The 20,754-nt window shown below is 42.9% G+C and overlaps 1 protein-coding gene across 13 annotated transcripts in view; it reads right to left on the bottom strand.

The window, feature by feature from the left end:
• Positions 1–20,754, bottom strand: part of Atxn1 (ataxin 1) — a 406,728-nt gene that overhangs the window by 275,726 nt on the left and 110,248 nt on the right. For 12 of the 13 annotated variants that reach the window (XR_004769403.1, XR_004769404.1, XR_004769405.1 and 9 more), the window contains one exon: positions 15,479–15,600. The exons of the other annotated variant lie outside the window; for it this stretch is intronic. The gene's annotated coding sequence lies outside the window, so the exon portion shown is untranslated. The remainder of the gene's footprint in view (positions 1–15,478; positions 15,601–20,754) is intronic. 13 annotated transcript variants of the gene reach the window in all.

Here is a 20,754-nt window from a genome sequence, read left to right on the forward strand (position 1 = left end):
AGTTAGCACCAGTTTGGATTTCTCTAAAGTGTAAAACTCATCTAGAAGCTGGAGCAAATGACTTCTCTTTTCTGGGCCTAGGTTTCCTCATCTGTAACAGGAGGTGGGGTGGGGCAATGAGCTGTCATGAGGTTAGACACCTGAGATGTATGTGTGAGACACACACATTAAGTGTACATTATGTGCTCGGTACAGTACACAGGTATACAATATGCACAACAGAAAATGCCTGCTATCAAGAGCTCAGCACAATACTTGGATATGTAGTTAGTACTCAAAAAAGAAAAAAGTCTAGTGCTTTTCTAACCACTAGTGTTAACACTACTGCTCTGCCACTTGAGTTTAAATTTCTACTGGTTGCCATCACTTATCATTAAACTCTAGAGACCTGGGGCTATTCTAATACACTGACCAGGAAAAGAGGTCAGTGAGAAGTTAAGTAGCGACCTGGCTAAGGCTCAGAGACTTCAACCTCAACCCCAGCAGCTGACAACAGCCCTCATTCAGATGTGCAGAGCTCCGGGAAAAGCAAATATAATGTGTCTGATTCTTTATGCAGGACCCTGACAAGATAAATGACTATGCACAACAGAAGTCGACTCAACAGGGCTTCAGAGTGATAGAGACAATCGACCGTGCCCCTGGGCTTCCAGAAACATCTGAAAGACATGGGTAGGTGTGGAGTAAGTGGGACTCAGGAAAGCCAGTGAAGCACAGTGGACAGATTCAAAGCTAAGGCTCTGGGGAAGGAGCCTTATGGCTCCTAGGTTATGGATGGAAAATATGGCTCCTAGGTTAGTGTTTCCAAGATGCAAGCCAGTTCACCAGAGCTCAGACTGGTCCTCTCCTAAACGTCACTGTATCATAGAGAGAAAGCACCCTGAGGTATAGCTTGTGTGGGTTCTTTTTTAAAAAAGTGTGTATCTAGGGGGATGTGAGCATATTTGTGCTCATATGTATGTACATGTTTGTAGAGCCTTCTGCTTTATTGGGTGATGAGAGGGGTCTCTCATTGGGAGCCAGAACTCATTGGTTCAGCTAGGCTAGCTGCCCACCATTAAGCCCCAGAGATGTTCCTAGATCTGCCATCCTAGCAGTTGGGTTTAGGCATGTGTCACTACTCCTGGATTCTTAAAGAGGGTGTTGGGAATCAAACTCATGTCTTCATGCTTGCTCTACAAAAACTTTACCATCTCATCCATCTCGACAGCCACACCTTGGTTTCTAGGCCACCCACACCATCTCCATGGTCCCACTTTGAGCTGCCTTGATACCCTGCTTTCATTTCTCGCATGAGCCTGCTGTCTCTTCTCAAAGGGACCCCCCAAACATGGCCTAGAGACTAAGGCCTTCTTCTGAGGGAGGAAAAAGATCCCAGGAGATGAGTAGCTTTCCCAAGCTCAGGATGTTAAAAGCGAAGCAGGAACTGAAACCCCCATTCTTAACCAGCTTCTTCCTCCCAAGCAATCAGGTTTCCCATTCTCCATCAACTTTTCCCTGCTTGTTTCTCTCAGTTCCTAAGCTTGTGTAGCTGCTAAGTCATGGAGATGTGTTCTGTTGCCAAGCATGCCACTGGGGCACTTAACACAGGGTGAACAAGGGATGTGAGCAATTCTCTTAGCAGCCCCCCTGGTCCCATCACACTTGGGGACCTGGTGCCCACACATACTGACAATCCCTCTCACAACGACAACACCACATAGGCGTGGCTTATGCACATCCATTATTAGGAAAGGATTAAAGCTCTGGACCTGATGCTTATAGAGTTAGGTGAGGGGTTGAAGTGTCCTAGTGGAGGAGGTCTTACAAAGCAACTAAATTATGATAAAAACCCCTACAATTAGCTAACATGACATTTAATTGGCTGATAAATGCTACCACCAATTAATTTAAAGCCTTTTTTATGGGCAAATACTTGATTCCATCTTTTTAAAAACAGGTTTATATTTTCAGAGTCTTTTCTCTCCCGATGTTGTTCCTGAAGAAATGTCACTTCTTGGTTATTGGGTACATTAAAAAAATAACCTAAATTAAATAAGCTTTTCTACCAAACAACAGACTAGGAACACTAAAGGAACTCTTTTGGGATGGGCAGGAAGAAAGAAGTAACAGTTGTGTAGCTTTGTCTGTTTGTGGGGCTCCTAGCAGTGGGGTCAGGATCTCTCCCATCCCCAAACTGGGTTGCCTTGCCCAACCTTGATACAGGGGAGGAGCTTGTTCCTGCTTCAAGGTGATGGTCATGCTTTTTTGACTCCCATGGGAGGCCTGCCCCTTTCTGAATGGAAACAGAGGAGGAGTGAATTGAGGAGAGGCGGGGGGGGGGGGAGAGAAGAGGAAGGAGAAACTGTGGTCTGTATGTAAAATGATGAAAAAATTAATAAAAATATTCTATTATAACAAAAAAGGTAAAGAAAAAAGAAAAAGCCAATTTTGTATGCTAGAAATCAACAACTCTTCCACAAATCAGTTACCTGTAACAAGTGATTTTCTAGCAGGAAAAACAACATTCAAGTTACCATGTTGGGTAAAAAAAAAAAAATAGTGTCTTACACAACAGCAGAAAGCAATTGTTCTTGAGGTAGAGTGTAAGATAAGGAGCCATCCTGTTCGGTTTTGCTCAACTCCTAAGCAAGCTTGCTATCTTGTACCCAACTCTAATTGAGAGGAAAGTGTCAGATGGGGGGATTCCCTGGAAAATGTGAGTCATAATTATGCTTCACCAGCTTGGAAAATTCAGAACACCATCACTGTGAGTGAAACACAAACTTGTTATTTGCTAAGTACCTAAGATATATGTTTCCTTGTAAACACCTGGTGGAGGGAGACTCCACACAGCCCTTTCATTTTCCTATTTTGCAGGCTGGCAGGATTTTTTTTTCCTTTCTTTTCTTTTCTTTTCTTTTAAGTTTCACAAACTAGTATGAAAGTTGAATACATTTAATTAGCATATGCGTAGGAATGACTTATGAATATTCATCCACAGGGAAGGATTCAGTCTACCAGGCCTGAAGCTTACAACATTAGGTAAGGGGTTGAAGAGAGCTGGGTAGAGGCAGTCTTTAGAAGCAACAACTTACACAATTATCATAAAAATCAGGCACAGGGTTTCCAAGGGGCCTGTGCAAGGCTTTGGAACTAAAGGAACCCTAACTTCAAGATTCTGCCCAGCCCATCATACATGCAAAGATCTGCATAATCTCAAGGGTATCTACCGATCCCTGTCAGTGGCCAAGATCTGCCAGTGTCATTATTGTCTCCTCACCACTTAGTTATGGTAAATTTTTTAGTGCACATTTTTGCTGACCTCAAGTGGCCAAATAGAAATGTTTACAAGCTGTTTTAGTTAAGCTGTTAACGAATGCCCATGTGTAACTTGATGACTTATCAAGAAAAGCTCTACTCCCCTGCCATTTATTACGCAGCAAAGCACAAATTTGTAAAGACGAGTCTTAAGGCCCTTTGGAGAGTACTTTGGATTAACACCGTGGTACAACTAAGGTTAGTGGCTAGAACGAAAAGCAGAAGTGGTGGTAGCGCACACCGTAGCCCTGCAATTGGTCAAAGTAGAGGTGAAAGCCTTTTCCAACTCCCACTCTTCTGTTTCTGCATCTATAGCTAACATCTGGAATCCAATCCATTCTAGTGCATTTTGTTCCTTCAGTGCTGGGGAATCAAACTCAGTACCTTGTACAACCTAAACAGGTGATCTACAACTGAGCTATGTTCCAAGACTTCAAGCACATCTCCGTGGTGACTAGGAAGAAGAAACAAACCGGAAGTACTTAAAATGTATCCAGACTCCCCTTTTACTGGGGGGACCGCGTGCATGTTACAGACACTCACGGGAAAATCACAGGCTGCAGGGACCTGAGGTACAGCTTCCTTTGTGCAGTAAGTCATTCCAAACTCATTCACACTCAGGAAGTAGATGAGCCCCTTCTGTGTTCTTTTCCTTAGTGGTTTTTAGAGCTCCAGTGTAAGGAAAATGCAGCTTCAACCAGTGATGGCAACTGCTCTCAGGGACATCAGAATACAACACATTCACGCTGACTCTCACTGACTCACACTGCTTTTAATTGTGGATCACAAAAGATGTAAATAGAAGAATAGTGTTCACCTCTACTACAGATGCATTTCTGCTCTAGCAAAGAGGAACACGTCTGCTTTGAGTCACATAGGCACCAGTGGGGAAGGCTGTGATTCACCCATTTCCAAGGGTGAGATCACCTGTCACTGCCCATTGTCAGACAGGGGCAAATAGACAGCCTGATTAATTAGAAAATGAATGCAAAGGCGAGTAAATATCTGTCCTGTAGACCATGATCTCTAAAGAACTCCGAACACGCCGGGCGTTGGTGGTGCACGCTTTTAATCCCAGCACTTGGGCGGCAGAGGTAGGCAGATCTCTGTGAGTTTGAGGCCAGCCTGGTCTCCAGATCGAGTGCCAGGATAGGCTCCAAAGCTACACAGAGAAACCCTGTCTGGGAAAAACCCCAAAACAAAACAAAACAAAACAAAACAAAAAAGAACTCCGAACACTTCATAGCAGGCATTACAGACATGCAAACCTGCTTGGAGAATACTTCAAACAATTCAAGGCAAATAGGGCCTGAAAACTGAGAGGAAATCAGAGGCAAAGATGAACAGGCAGGAACATGAGATGCCACAGCAAAAGCAGGGCAAGCTTTTCATTGACAACTGTTCTTTTCTTCAGTTAACAAGGAAAAATGTTGAGGCCCTTCTCCTAGATTCTCATAGAGCCCAGTTTCTGACATTGGAATGAGATTCATAATATATTAGTAATTATTTATACAATCAAGCAGTGATAGCAAATGCTTTCCAAAATAAAACCCCTGCATTAAAAACACCGTATTAAACCTGTAAGCTCAAAGTCATGCATGGTTGTCAGTGCTTGTAATCCTAGCACTTAGGAAGCAGAGGCAAGAGAACCTGAGTTCAAGTCCAGCCTGTGATATATATCAATTCTAGGATTGCTTAGATTACACAATGTGACCCCGAGTTAAAGAAAACAAACAAACACACACACACACACACACACAAAAAAAAAAAAAAAAACAGAAAACCACCAATAACAAAAGTAAGGAGCCAGACTACAAAAAGGCAAGGATTGCATGATTTTGAGTGGTATCTTTAATAACCAAATGGATAGAAACAGAAAGTTGAATGGGGAAAGTCAGGTATATTAGCACACACCTTTAACCCCAGCTCTCTGGAAGCAGAGGTAAATGGATCTCTGTGAGTTCCAGGACAGCCTGATCCACATAGTCCCAAGCTAGTCTGGTCTATATACTGAGATCCCATCTCAAACAAACAAATAAAAAGGTAGGAAAAGGAAAAAGAGAAGGAAGGTAGAGTAGAGGTCTGTAGGGGCTGCGGGAGGGAAGAGTAGGAAATTCATGGTCCAACAGGTACAGTTTGTGTCTGGAATGACGAAAGCCCTCAGGTGCAGGTGACGGATGTCCCACACTGGAAATGTACACAATGCCAATGCCACTAAACTGTATACTTAACCACAGTCTAAATGGTGTGTCGGTGTGTGCGCATGGGTGTGTGTGTGTGTGTGTGTGTGTGTGTGTGTGTGTGTGTGTGATGGGAACTCAGCACAGTAACAGAGCACTCACCTAGCATGTGTGAAGTCCTGGTGCGGTGTATGGTGGCACATGCTTATGACTGAAGTTCCAAGTCGTCCTTGGAAACATAGCAAGCTCATAATGACTGGATTATAATGAGGCCCCTCTAAAATAAAAGTACATATGTGTGTATGCATATATGTATACACACAGTGGTAGATGGTAGATAGATAGATAGATAGATAGATAGATAGATAAATAGATAGATAGATAGATAGATAGATAGATAGATAGATAGATAGATAGATAAGGAAATGATCAAGTTAAGGACATTTGAAAGTAGTGTATCTGAATGTGAACAGGGTCCCTACTGTGCTGTTGGATCACTCTCCCTCTAGAGATGATGACATCAGGCAAATTGCAGGAAAGGTTGGAGACAACACTAGCATAAATGCTCAGTAGTGAGGTCGAAGTGGCCGGTTCCATTCCTGCAACGTGAGTACAGCTGTGGATAAGCTAAGCACCTGAAAACCCGTATCAGCATGGTTACAAAACACAACTCCCAAGTGAAATACACTGAAAGGATTTGATATTTTAGCAAGTTTTACAGCAGATTGATGTCATAGCACAGACAACTGCAAAATTTGTCTAGTAGAATACAATATAAATCTAATATAGATTTAGGTCAAGTTTATATAATAATCCTCTTGTGGCTTCATTGGCCATGACTTGATAGTGTGAGTTAAACTTCCTCTTTCATGAAGCAGGCAGCCTTGGGAAGGCATCATTGCATTGCTTGTTGCTATGCATCTCAAGGCTATAATGAATCTGGATTCAATCGGATAGAAGAAGCAAAGTGCTTGCCTTAAATATCCAGGACTCCTGCTAGGCACTCACTCCCAAATCTATTTACTGTGAAGGGCAAGCTCACTTTGCAGGCTCAGTCTAGGACACTGGGCTCATACCAGTGGCTAATTTGACTGCTTCCTGCAAATGGCCACCTGCCAGCAGCATTCACTTAGACTAACGCTGGTCCTGAGGACAGTTGAAAAAAATTTCTTCCCCCATCATCCTCTGCAAAGATGATCATGTCCTTGCAGTGCTTTAGTGGAAAGCAAGAGACTACCTACTTAGCAAAAAGAGTATAAGCCAGGAGAAGAAACCACTGTGTGGAGACTGAGAACACAGGGCCAACTGGGGCTCGGGGTTTGAATCCTCGCTTCACCAGCTGCAAGCTAGGTGAGTCACACTATCCAGTCCCTATAGTGCCTTCCATTATAATAAGATATAACTTAGATGTAAAAGTTACATAAGACAACCCGTGAGGATGTAAGATAAGGCACGGAAAAGAGTGGCTTAATATAATAATTGGTAGGAAAATGTGCAAAGGGCATTTTCCAAAGTTTTGTTGTGGATGCTCTGGAGGCAGGCTTTTCCAGTTTTTAATGTTGCTGGAAGAAGCCACTCACCTATACTTTCATAAGGAACCCAAATAAACTCTGTGGTTCACTAAGCTAGACTTACATGGAATCATTTCTTTGGACTGATTGAAGGTGTCCTCACTAGGTGGACATTTTCCCACATCTCCCTAGGAAAAGTCACACAATGGTTTCTTTCAATCCCTCACAGTGCCCTCATCAGACAAACTACCTAGCTGTCTGTATGCCCACAGGCTGCTGCATCTTGTCTAGTGAGGCTCAATCACTCCTTGCCCTGAGTGAATGCTGAACTAAATTTGAAGGAAGACACCCAGAACGAAGTGGAAATTTTTTTTATGGAGCAACTAACTGAACACTGTGAAAATGCTAAGCAACAATGACGATAAAAACCTCCAATATTTCCAGAAAGACTTGCATGCCTTAACTCACATGGACTTTACAGCTCTAGTAGGTAATGTCTTCTTTTGCCTATTCAAGATGGATAAGCTGAGGCTCAAAGAGAATAATGGCATGGTCAACATGATGCATGCTGATCCACTCTAGTCTGTATATAGACTGTACAGTTAATCTTGATGGACAGTTTAACAGGAACTGGAGTCACCTAGGAGACACACTTCTGGGCATGTCGATGAGGGTGTTTCCAGAGGAACTTAAATGAGGTGGGAAGACAACCCTCCCCTGGGAACATGGGTGACACTCCCCCATGGGCTGGGGACCTCAGCAGAAACAAAAAGGAAAGTGTGAAGTGCCAGCAGTTACCTCTGTTTCCTGACTGGACGAAGTCACATTCCCATCACCCCAGCTTTGGGTTGCTCTGTCTGCCAGGCCTTATTCATCATGATGGGCTGTCTCCTCAAACCGCTAGCCACAATAAGCCCTTCCATCCTTGTTGGCTTTGTCAGGTCATCTGCCACAGCCATGAGGACAGTAACTCCAACATAGATCACAGATCCTTTCTCTTGTACACCTTCCTTAATCAAAGCTATTATAATAGAGATTTTAGGGAGGGAGTTAAGTGGAGATGAAAATCAGGGTCTTATTCCACTCACAGAAACTTCTGCCTGTGCTAACCAACACCAGGCACCATAAAAACAGATGTAGCCACAATATCACTATACGGACTGGTCTAGACAGTCTGTAGGAGGCAGTTCTGGAAAGAGCATACTATAACAGGAAGCAGCTGAAGCTGTAATGAAAATGGCAGGAGTCTGTTGCCTTCCTGAATGTTCATCACTAGGTGTTTAGGATCACAAAAGAGTAATATAAGAATCAGTCACTGGGCAGTGTATCAGAATGACTAAGAGGTACAGGGCACGCCTGATCTCATTCATCTCAGCCAGGCTGGATTTCCCGAGCCATCCTCCATGATAGGCTCCAAAACTACACAGAGAAACCCTGTTTCGAAAAACCAAAAAACCAAAAAAAGAAAAGAAAGAAAGTATAGCTTAAAAGACATGTACCTGGAGACTGGAGAGATGGCTCAGTGGTTAAGAACACCTCCAGCTCTTCCAGAGGACTGGAGTTAAATTCCCAGCACCTGTATTGGGGTGGTGGTGGGGCTCACAATTGTCTGTAACTATAGCCCCACAGGGAACCACATACATATACCCATACACATGTACATAAATAAAAATAGCATCTTTAAAAAATATATAGAACATGTCTCACAGACTCACCGTCAAAGAAAAACAATGCAAATTCTTTGTTTGCAATATGAAACGTGAGTTTTTAAGTGGCATTTTAAAATGTGATATTAGAAAACCTCAGTCCTACCTACTTCTTTCATGAAGGAACTCTTAGAGAATAAAAATTAATTTTAGAGAAGACCTTTCATTTGCTTAAGCCAAGGTTTTTTTTTCCCTTTTGGTATTTTAGCCAAGTAGAATTCTTAGAAATGGGGAAAGAAAAACCCAGCAAGCATATTCCTGGAGCAGGGTAGCCTTTCCAAACTGAAAATGTTACGTCAACCTTTTTAGTGTTATCCAGTCTTGACTTTTTAAATTCCCTTTAAAAATCCCACATAGTCATGAAACACTGCCAGTACAGCTAGTAGCATTAGTTTAGATTCCTGAATTGAGGGATTATCATCATCCATGTCACAGAATGGCCAAAGAGGCAGTTTCTGGTAACGTCACAAAGATGGTTGCAATGGAGCAGAAATGTTTCTATCCAATGTAAAATTTTTACAGGACCAATGGTTTAGCTTAGGCTGTTTAGCTTAAATAATTTAACACTAAGTCCAAGCATTTTCATAAAATTATTTAGTCAGAAGCATCTTTTTACAGTTTTTGAGAGACAGTAATAAACACTGGGGAATCTGGCCAGTGGTCGAGTGTTTGCCTAGTGTGTAGGTAGTCCTGGGCTTAATTCTCTGCATTGCATAAACATCCAAACAGGGACGTACACCTGTCATCTCAGAGTTTGGGAAATGGAAGCATAAAGATCAAAACTTCAATGCCATCCTTCACACATAAGAAAATGAGGACAGCCTGGGCTTCATGAGCCCCTATCTCAAAAAGCACCAACAGCAACAGAGAAGAATTCTTTTAAAAGGTGCCACAGGGCCCAGGGGAGCGATGCTGAAGCCTGAAAGAACACAAGGCCAAGAGGTGGAAGAGAGTTGGTAGACTGAGAAACATCTACCAGGAGAAACCACAGCACTGTGCATGGAGGAAAGACAGGAAGGGGGCGTGCCCAGTAGTGGACAGGGTTCTAGTTGTCAACCCATCTTGTATCCCTGTATCTCTGAATGAGAAGTCAATGGAAGCAGATGGGATAACCTTAACTTCAGATTTAGCCTCAAGTTCAAGGGGTCCATGTGATTTCTGATTGGAGCCATAGGAAGGGGATCTGGAAGTAACTGAGTTTGGAATCTCAAGATATGGAAATGTTAATTTATTCACTGGCACAGAGTGGTCTCTCTCTCTCTCTCTCTCTCTCTCTCTCTCTCTCTCACACACACACACACACACACACACACACACACACACACACACACACACACACACACCAAGGAAAGCATGCAAAGTAACAGTACGTGGCTTTCCCATTTCTTTCAATGGTATCTGCATAGGCAGCAGCAGTCAAAATTCTAATTTTTTTGATGCACAGAAAACACCTCCCTTCAAAGCTCTCAAATTGTCACTAAAGACAGGAACCATCAAGTCAATCTATTCCTGTTCACTGATGCCTGCTCTAAGAAAATCCATCACATTCCCTGAACTAGTATGGTTTCACTCAAAGCTATACTTATCTACACGGCTTCTCAGAAGGGCTTCTGCAATTAGGAGCTTGGGATGGCATCAGCTAGAAGTCCTAACACATCTAACAGAGGGCAGTCTAGGCCCTGCTTTACAGAACACTGGCCTAGGTATATGAGGAGCCAAACTCCTCTAATTTGGAGCACTTCTAGAATGTTCTAAGGATGCCTGAAGTAAGAGCAGTGAGTACTGGCTCTGGTTTTGATTTTTGGGTTTCTTACTCTATAGCCCAAACTAGCCTTAAACTCACCACGAAACCCAGGCTGGTTCCAAACCCATAGCAACCCTCCTTCTTTAGCCTCCCAAATGCTGAGATTATGGGCATGCATGGCCACACACAGGTCTTTTCCTACTTACATCTGCTTTCCCCAAATAGGACCTAGGATGAATGCTGCTTTGGAAATCAGGCAACTATCAAGGCCATCTCATGGTAAATGACACAGAGCCATGCAGGTTCTATCTGGGCAGATGCTCAGTTTGTAAGATTGCCTTTTCTTTTGCCCACTTATAAGGAAATAAGGTTTCTATGAAGGAATTATTTATTGACTCCTAAGGACTCCCAAATCAGAAATTCTAGCCAGATGTGTTGGTGCACAACTGTAATTCCATCTCATGAAAGTCAGATGCAGAAGGATCACTGAGAGTTTGAGGCCAACATGGTCTATATAATGAGTTCTAGGTCACCTGGAGCTACACAGTCCGACTTTGTCTCAAGCCAGAAATGCTATCATCTGATACTAGAATAAAACCCCAAGTTTTAAGTTTTCTTTAATTGGTTACTCCTCTACCCAAGAGTCTTTTAGGGAAGGTTCAGATTTATGTATGCAAACAACTGTTCATTTCTGTCCTGCAGATAACAACCAGGGCATGTCTTTTCTGCATTATGGAATAACTCTCACACCTACCCCAACTCGAATAAAAAAAAAAAAATCATTCAGGGAAATCCATCAGCTCTCCATGAATCTCGTGAGCAAGAGTCTAATCTGCCCTTAGCCTTGCTTTGGGAATCCATGCTTGTTTGTCCATGCTTAGCTGGGAATAGGGGAAGAATCTAGCTGGCTACACCTTTTCTAATCTCCTAAATGGAAGAAAAGGACAAAAAGTGTATCCCAGCTGCAGAACACTTGTTTAGCACACACGTGGTTCCCGGTTCCATTCTAACACCAAAACTAAAACTGTAGTGGCCATCTGGGATAATATAGTTCTTCAGCGTCACACTTGAGTGTGTCTTCTCAACAAACTTAATTCATGAACAGCATAACTTCTATTGGCAAAACTGTGGCTAAGTAATAGGTGAAGAAAAACGAAGACTGCAAAAAACATTTTTTTTTTTCAGGCCTGCTGTTAACTACATAACCCGGGCTATCCGTCTGCCTCACTCTTCTAAACAGTTGCATTATGGGTATGTGACACAATACCAGCATCATAAATAAATAAATAATTGCATTTGGTAATCATGATGCTGTGAAATACACAATTTGCTGTTTGTCTCATTTTTTTGGCTTACAACTTTGAAACCTCTTGGAAGTAATAAATGTCCTTTGATACAGGAGTTAATTGACTGATCCTAGGTATCCCCCCCCCTCCCCCCCCAGCTTCAGTACAGGACACACCAAGGTGAGATTTGAGGGTTAGGTCATTTAGCTTATCCCCCAATCTCTGGGAAGAGGAGGAGCTGAAGGTTGAGCTGATCATCTGATGCCAGTGAGTTTATCGAGTAATCAAGTATGCATATGCAGTAAGGCTTCCATGAAAGCTCAAAGGGACAGAGTCTGTGGAGCATTGAGACATGAGGAGGATCACGGAGGTTAGCCTGCCTGGAGAATGTTGAGGCTCTGCCCGTCACTCTTCCACCTGACCCTACACAGCTCTTCATCCTGCTGTCCACCGTATCCTTTGTGATGCCACTTATAACATGCCACTATGATTTGGCAGTGGTATACAGTAGTGCTGTAACTATAAAGAAAGAATTTCCTTGAGTTCTGTGACTCGGTCTAGCAAATTCATTCAAACCCAGGAAGGAGATACAAGGACACCCCCCACCCCCTTTACATCTTGTGGGCCAGAAGCACCAGTTAAACAACCCACTGTGACTTAGGCAGTACTATAGGACTGAGCCCTCACCCTCAGGATCTAACACTATTAGTGCAGGCCGCTTTGCACACAGTCACAGATGTGTTCTGCATTATGACAGACGTAGGAGAAACTGAGCATATCTACTCAGCAATGATTATCTCAATGGCTATATCCATCCTGATGGCCTTCATAGAACAGGGAGACCATTACGAGTTCTTCCGCCAGATCTACCCACCAGGGCTTCGTGCAAACTGCTGGCAAGTTCTGCCAGAAGCATGGGTGTCACAGATTTCTTTGAAATCAAGCCAAGTCAGGTTGATCGCCCCCATGGTTCCAGGATTGGGGGGTGGTGGTAAAGCAGGATGAAGAAGGAAAGAGGAGTCAAATGTCACCACTGCAATCTGTCAACATCAGATTCAAACCCAGAGTCTGCCGCTGCCACTGTGGTGCTTTGATGTGTGGCCACTAAGGCTTAACTTTGTCCCTTTCAGGAACTGGATGGCTCTTCTGCCACCCAAACGGACCACCTGCAAGTTCCAACAGCTGAAAGAAATACCACTTGGAATAAACTGCCAAGGGCAGCTGATGTGGCCTTGGGAGCTGGCTGCTCTTTTGTGGCTCTCCTCCATGTGCCAGCACAGAGCGGATGTCCCCTATACCAGACCTCTGTAGAAGCTACTGCCATTACAAGGGACAGAGGAAAGAGACATTAGAGAGCCTCTGGCAGTGCTTTCTTTGTGTGTTTAGCTGGAACTGGGTTATGAGAGTTCACAGACAATGCTGGCTTCCCATCCCCCAAAGGTGAGGCAATCAAAAAGTAAATGTGACTCTCATGGTGGGTGCTGCCTAGATCAATAAGGGAGTGTTTCCTGGGAACCTTTCTCGTCCTCAGACCCTGCATCCTTTGCTGTGGGCAGGAGGCCAAGGGAAAGGCTTGTAATTAGTCTTAAGACAGTTGTTCTAAACTTCAGTTGGGTGGGATGAGCCTTCGGAGCTCCCACCCCCAGAGATTGATTCCTTAGGCCTGGTATCACTATGTCTACAAACTTAACAACCACATCCTGGTGAATCAGATGCAGGAGGCCCTGAGATGAGACCACCACTGAGAAACATTGGCCTGTGATCTGGGTCCTGTCCCACAGCAGCAGTCTGAAACCCAAGTAGGGTGACAGCAAACACATAGCTATGTAGCACCTGAGTGTCAAAGATGTTCATCAAGAGAGTCCACTGAGTCAAGTCCTGGGAACCCACAAAAGAACTGATGAGTAGAGCCTGGGTTTTTGGTGGGCAAGCCTTGTCTACAGGGAGCCACCAGCAAATGTCCTCAGCAGGTTTGCGATTCACCATGGCCCATGCTCACAGCAGACATGCAGAGAGAGAGACAAGGGCTCGGATACCTCAGCAAACAGGAAGGACATACACTCTCCAGAATACTCATAACCTGGCATCCTCAGATCACACTGAGTTTGTAGTGTCACTCTGCTGAATTCATGTGGTTTCCTGCACCTCATAATTTAACATTTGTTAGAGAGAGAAAATGATGTTATGAAACCCAAATAATGCACCGATCTGAGGCAGACAGCTGCTAACAAGAATGTGACCATCAAACTGCTGTGCACAGCTCAGCTTCAGGAAGGGATGTTTAGTAAGAAAGAAAGCCAGCACATTCTTCTCAATGGAAAACAAAGTCTGGGGCTCCATGAAGTGAAGGTGCTCGCACTTGGCCAGTCACACAGTAATAATAATCTAGGACCTCAAAAGGAAAAAAAGAGCGAGATAAAGGAAGGAAGGAAGGAAGGAAGGACAAGAATCTAAAAGAACATAGTCTTGCTTATTTTAATATTAAATTCCTGAAACACTCCTTTATTAATGTCTCAAAGGAATTAAATTATTAACCACAGAATCTGAAAGTCTCGCTTCACCAAAAGACAATGGAGATAAGAGTCCCCCAGGGGCTGGACCTTTTCTCCCACACTGGCTGGTCAATGACCTCCCTAACTCCCTGCAAATGATAGTTTGCCCCAGGCAAACAGTAAATTCCACTGAAGAGAACTGAAGACTACTGATTATTTAATGGTACTAGAAGGCATTGAGCTTTCAATTTGCAGGAGGCCAGGGAAATCATCTGGGCACAGACACTTTTATAGAGAATCATAGCAAGTGGTAAGTTCCCGATGCCCTTCACCGTAGTGAGGATGAACAGGGCTTGCATTTGAGGATTGCTTCCAGGAAATACCATGAATAAAGGCAAGAAGACACTCCGAGAAAGCTATATTTTTTTAGTATATAATTTTGATTTTAAAAAATCATGTATTTAAAGCTTGGAATGTTTGGGTTGCAACTCTTAGACCAAGGTTGTCACTTAGGTGACCAAGACCACCAATAAGCAAAAGGACTAAGGTCTGTCAGGAAGGCCACTGTATTTCACAAAAGCTTATTATAAATTTAAGAGAGAATTGAAAGAGAACCAAAGCATTGCCAACATGAAGAACAGACAAGAGTTTATGAAGACAATACTATCCTGATCATACAGTACACACTATATATTTCTTTCAAATGACCACATTGTTCTCCATTTTTAAAGGTTACTCAATAAGCACTTATTGACTGCCATCTGGAAACCCAACAACTCCACCTTGCCTGCTCCAATACTGATTGATTACAGAATAAGAGGATCACCAGATAACTGGACCTCCCGTGCATCGCCAGACAGCTAGACCTCCTCTGTCTGACTCATAAAACCCTTACATATTCAGCGAAAATGGAACCCATAGACCACACAGATCATTTGTTGTGTATAACAGTTGTGTGGATATTTGTGTTTTAGCTGTTGCTGTTGCTTTTTACTGCTTTGTTTCATTTTCCCTAATCACAAATGCCTTCCTCTGAGGTCTTGCTATCATGCAAAGTTCAGAAATGAACATATTAAGTTAATCTGGCTACTTTCTTGACTCTTTGTCATGAAAACAACATTTTGAAGAATGTCTTTTTGCTTGAGCTATGGAGGAAAATGGCTATGCACCGTATTCACTAAAATATCCCAGTATACCAAATAAATACTACCAGATGAAATTCAAAACATGTAAATGCGAACTCCAATGGGATGACTTACCCCAAACCATCCCTGTTTCAAGCTTGTTCACGCAGGCTGGAGTCTGCTCTGTTCTGCTCAGAGTCTATAGGAACACTACTTTTGAAGCTTCAACACAGATTCTTTCATGCTGCTCCAGTGTGCTGCAGTTTAACAAAACCAAACACCAAGTCAGAGTGGAAAATGCCACTTCAAGCAGTTAGTGAATATGAAGGGGAAATCCCTGGGCTTTCTCAGTGTCTGTCTTATAATGTCAAACAAGGATGTCAATCACCCAAAAGAAACTATCACACAACTCATCTACATTGGTGCCCTAAAATACTGGAAAGAGAGATAAAAGAAAGAAGCAAAGAAAGAAAGAAAATGAAGAGAAAGAGATAAAGGGGAGAAAGAAAAGAAAGACAGAAAGAAAAAAGAAAGACAGAAAGGAGAGAAAGAAAGAGAAGGAAAGAAAGACAGAAAAAAGACAAAAAAGAAAGAAGAGAGAAGGAAAGAAAGAAAAGCAAGTCAGGATGGTATTTTCCAGTAAGCATGTAAAATTTCAAGTTTACCCACTGTATGAAGGAAAGGGATGCTTCTTTAGATTTAAATAACTAAATATGATAACTTCTATGTGTCAAGGGTAGAAAGTAAAGGGAGTTTTGTTTCAAAAAATTACTCATTCTGCCCCTTAAAGTCTAAGACTTCACAGTGTAATGTTGTACACCTGCAACACCAGCATCGAGGAGGTAGAGGCAAGAGGATCAGAAGTTCGAGACCAGCTTGGACTACACTGGTGGGATTCTGTATTTAAAAACAAAAGTACCATCTGGTTGTTGAGAAAATAGTATTATTATCTAAACATAGAGCTTTAGGGACAGGAAAAAAATGAAAGAGAAAGGAAATTTCCATTTTGTACAGCAAATGGGTAGTTTCTGGGTTTCCCCCACCTGCCTCTTGATAAACTTGATAAATACCATCTCTTCCCAGGGTGGAAAACGCCAGGTACTGTACACAGTAGACATGAAGTGAATGGTAAAGGTATTCATGCCTCTTCACCTGACTCCAAACAGCTGATGATGCCTACACTAGAACTGCCAGACATGCAGCCATTCTGGAAAGTTCTTTTCCTGCCATAGCTGTATTTAGAGTTTTCCTATGCCCAGCTATGGTTCCGGGTTCCTTTTGTTTGTTTGTTTGCTTTTATTTGTTTATTTATTTATTTTGGACAGTGGCCACTTGAGGGTTTGGAGGCCAACTTCCAAGGAGTGTGCATCCCTGTTTTTTATTTGTTTGCTTGCTTGCTTTGTCATAGTTGTTTCCTATCTAGTTTGAAAGCCTGCTGGAGGGTTGTCACCCACTGGGAATTATGACAGATGCATCATACTACAACTGTAATCACAGGTGTTGGAGGTGAGATCCTGAAGACAGGCTCTGTGTCTCTCCCTTCTGCTATTAGACTGCCCCCCAACCCTTTGCACTTATAAGATTAGTGTGTTCAGCCAGCATGTTGACAGGCTTCAGAGATGAAGTGATCTCCAAAGGAAAGACACAAAGGCCAGGCATGGTGGTGTATGGCTGCAGTCCTTACAGTTGAAAGATGACCACAAATCCAAGGCTAGTGTAGTCTATTTCTCAAGTTCAGAGTGGCCAGCCTCAAATAGCATCAGAAGGAAAAAAAAGGAAGCTCTCAACGATCCATTTTATCTGCCTGGAACTTGAATAAAATGGTCTCTAACACAGAAATGGAGGCACCCTGGACCTAGGTCCCCAACCATCACATGAAAGGACCCCTTGACATGCTCCATCTCTCATGTTTTGGTCTTTGTGTCATAGCTCTCCATGGGCACAGTATGGATGAAATTAGATTCTTCCCCACACTAACAGGTGGATGTAATGTAAACAGATCTGTCTTCCATTACCAGTTTCCTATTTAGTATATAAGGAGCTGAGGCAATGCCTGGCCACCACATGAAATGCTTAACTCTACTAATCTCAGACGGTTCTGGGATGATCAACAAAGCTGTTAACCTATGACCCACTTATATGAGAGGTAACCTTTCGTGTATCCCTAGGTCATTGGGATAACTAATATTTTTGTTTATTTTCTTGAGATAGGGCCTCAAGTATTCATCGAGCTTACTATGTAGCTAAGGATGACCTTGAATTTCTAATCCTCCTCCCTCTACCTCCCCAGTGCTGGGATTACAGGTGTGTGCCACCTTGCTTAATCTGTGCTATGATAGGGATCAAACCCACGGTGTCGTGCATTAACTAAGCAAGCACTCCAACAACCAAGCTACATCCTTGGGCCCATAACTGACCCTTTGAAAGACTCTGTAAGCTATTGATGTACAGAACAGTCAACATTTTCTAAGAGGACTTTTGGGGGCATGGTTAAATTCATGCAGACAATTCTCAGCAACTGCTGAGAAGCAGAAAGTTCAGGGTTCTTGGTTAATGTTCAGTTAAGTGAATAGAGTTTTGTACCATGTAATACTCAGTCCTGGAAGTGCATCTGACAGGAAACAGAAATGTCCTTTTGTTTTCCTAGATGAAATGGACACCCACAAAAAGTGGGGTTGTATGGGTGCCATTCATTTTCTGAGCAGTTTTCACAAAATATAACTCACACTCACTGGGATACACAGTAGAAACAGTGACACAAATCAAGGTAATCCCAAAAGTTCAAAGAAAAACTGTCTTGGAAAAGACAGAATTTGGAGGGGAAAGGAGGGCTTTGGTCTCACAGTAAGTTATTTATTGATATTGAGCTTTTTTCCCTTGAAACTAAAAATAGCTCCCTGCTCTTGTTTTCATTGCTAGTAACTTCTATCTGGGTCTTACAGAGCTGGGCAAGATCTCTTCAACTTCATTAAACTTCTACAGAGAATCTGCCCTCTGGCCTGGAGAAAGCCATACACATCTTAAAGACACACAGGAAGTGAGTCAGAACTCTGACTAGACATTTGGTTAAACTACTTATGCAAATTGACTCATTTTTAAAAAAAAATTTATTTTATCTTATTTTGAGACATAGCCTTGACTTACAGCCCAGGCTGGCCCCAATCTCATGCAGCCCAGTACTGGGATTGTAGGAATGCTCTTTGGTCTTTGAAGGATATTAATCGTTTAATATAATAGAAAGTGGCTTTAAACCAGAGCATCTCACCAGAAGCCTCTCATTCCTATTAATACAGAGAGCGCAATGTTCAGATTTGCTTTTGTCGGAAACAAAGAAATTCATTTCCGGATTACATTCCTGTCACCTGTCCATGAACAAAATCTCTTTGTGTGGGGGGAGGGGGTTGGGGGTTGGGGTAGTGGAAGGGGATCTTCTCTGGCTGATAAAGCCATGTGTCTGGAGAATGGTGAAACAGTGCTCGTATATTTGCAGAGAGAGAGAGAGAAAGAACTCATCCAAGGCACAGCAATTTCCATTTTTCCTCATCCCAGGGGGCGTGGAGTTAAAAAAATGGTTCATTTCGTGATTCCCAGTCAATCCTCAATTATATACACTGTGGTAGGTAGCAAAAGAAAACCACCAGCTGGACAAGGGGCACAAACATATAGTCCCAGAAGCAATGGGGAATGGAGGCATGTGGACCACCTTAGTTCCACCCAAGCTACATAGTGAGCAACAAGACAGTTGAGGCTATATAGTAAGTAACACCTTGTCTTAAAAAAAAATCAAAAATCAAAATGAAACTATACAGACAAAAAAAACACAAAACAAAACAACAACAACAAAAAACATACAACTCTGAAAACTCTACAAATCTCCTTTTAAGCAAAAGTTTCCTAAGGGGTGCTGAGTGCAGGTTATAGATTGAGGAGACCCTGGCTCCCATCCTCAGCACTGCATCTGTAAGAAAAAAGATGTGTTTGTACCGCCAGGGATGCAATCCCAGGCTTAATGCATGCTAGGGAGTGCTCCACCATGTAGCCACACCCCTGACTCTAAGACAAAGGAAATCCAATCTGTTCCCTTTTCTCCATCACACCCTGCACTAGCACTGGCAGCAGCAAGCAGGCTTAGGTCTAACCTTGCTAACAACTTGTTCTTGTCTGCTGGTTGGTGGTAGTGTCAATACAAACAGAGGGGATGGACAGGAAGCCTGGTTAGTTCATCACTTGCCCAGCACAATCAAAGCCCTGGGTTCTATGCCCAGCAGTCCATAGACTGGATATGGTGGCACACACCTGTAACCCCAGCATTCAGAAGGTAGAGGCAGGAGGATCAGAAGTTCAAGGTCATCTTTGGCTACAAAGTGATTTTTGAAGCCGAGCTGTGACACGTGAGATTCTTTCAAGAAAATAAAGCCAGCAACAATACAAAACAGAAAAAAAGAAAAAGCAAAAATAGAGTTCCAGGACTGGAGGTGGGAGGTGGGGGAAGAAGCAGACATCTTTGAGTACGTGACTAGAGACCATGAGTGTGCAAAGGGCTCTCTAGGATGCTTCCCAATTCCATGGGCATTTTGGGGATACTTTTCTGTAGGATCACAACCAAGGGGTGTAGGGAGACAACGTAACCATGCCTCCTGAGGGCTGGCTACAGGTGTGCCTGACCACGCCTGTCAGGACATGGTCAAGGTGAGGTCAGGATGACTCGGGATAGGTTCTTAAGGGGCTGCGAGCACATGGGAGGCCCCTTCTCTCTGGCCTCGCTGCTCGGCTGCCCTGGGCATGCTCTGGCTTGCATTTGGCTGGTATTTATCTGAACAAAGGTATCTTGACAATCAGGACTACGGATCGTCTTCGTTCTCGTTATAAGTGGTGCCCTGTCTCCCTACAAAGGGGTGCCATGTCAACATAAGGGAAGCACAATGACCTTGCCACTGTGAGGCTTGTTTGCCAATCTTGGTCTAGCTAGATGGATTTCTCAACTAATGTCTCAGCCTCCCAAGCAGACTTAGTTCCTAATGTATCAGATAAAATTCCCTAAAATTAACTGTTATTTAAAATTCAAGTTGTTTTTACATATTTTGAATATTCTAATACCAACATGATCTCTATGACTACAACTGTTACTTTCTGTGACCTGTTTGAGCTACTAGGTATAATCTTCACAATGACACAATTAGACACAGACAACATAGGAAGGAACTAATAATATCGTTCCCATGGTGGAATCTCTCTCCTTGGTGGTAAAGGTGTAGTTCATTCAATCAATGCTACTGGGAAAAGTAGCTCTTCATTTGGAACAAGCAAGACACTTTATTATATATGGAATAGACAATAAATTCTAAAGCTGGTATGCTGGCACAGGTCAGTAATCCCAGCACTTGGGAAACTGAGGCAAAAGGACGAAGAGG

This window comes from Cricetulus griseus, chromosome 3 (genome assembly GCF_003668045.3).
Source record: "Cricetulus griseus strain 17A/GY chromosome 3, alternate assembly CriGri-PICRH-1.0, whole genome shotgun sequence".
Classification (NCBI taxonomy): Eukaryota; Metazoa; Chordata; class Mammalia; order Rodentia; family Cricetidae; genus Cricetulus; species Cricetulus griseus.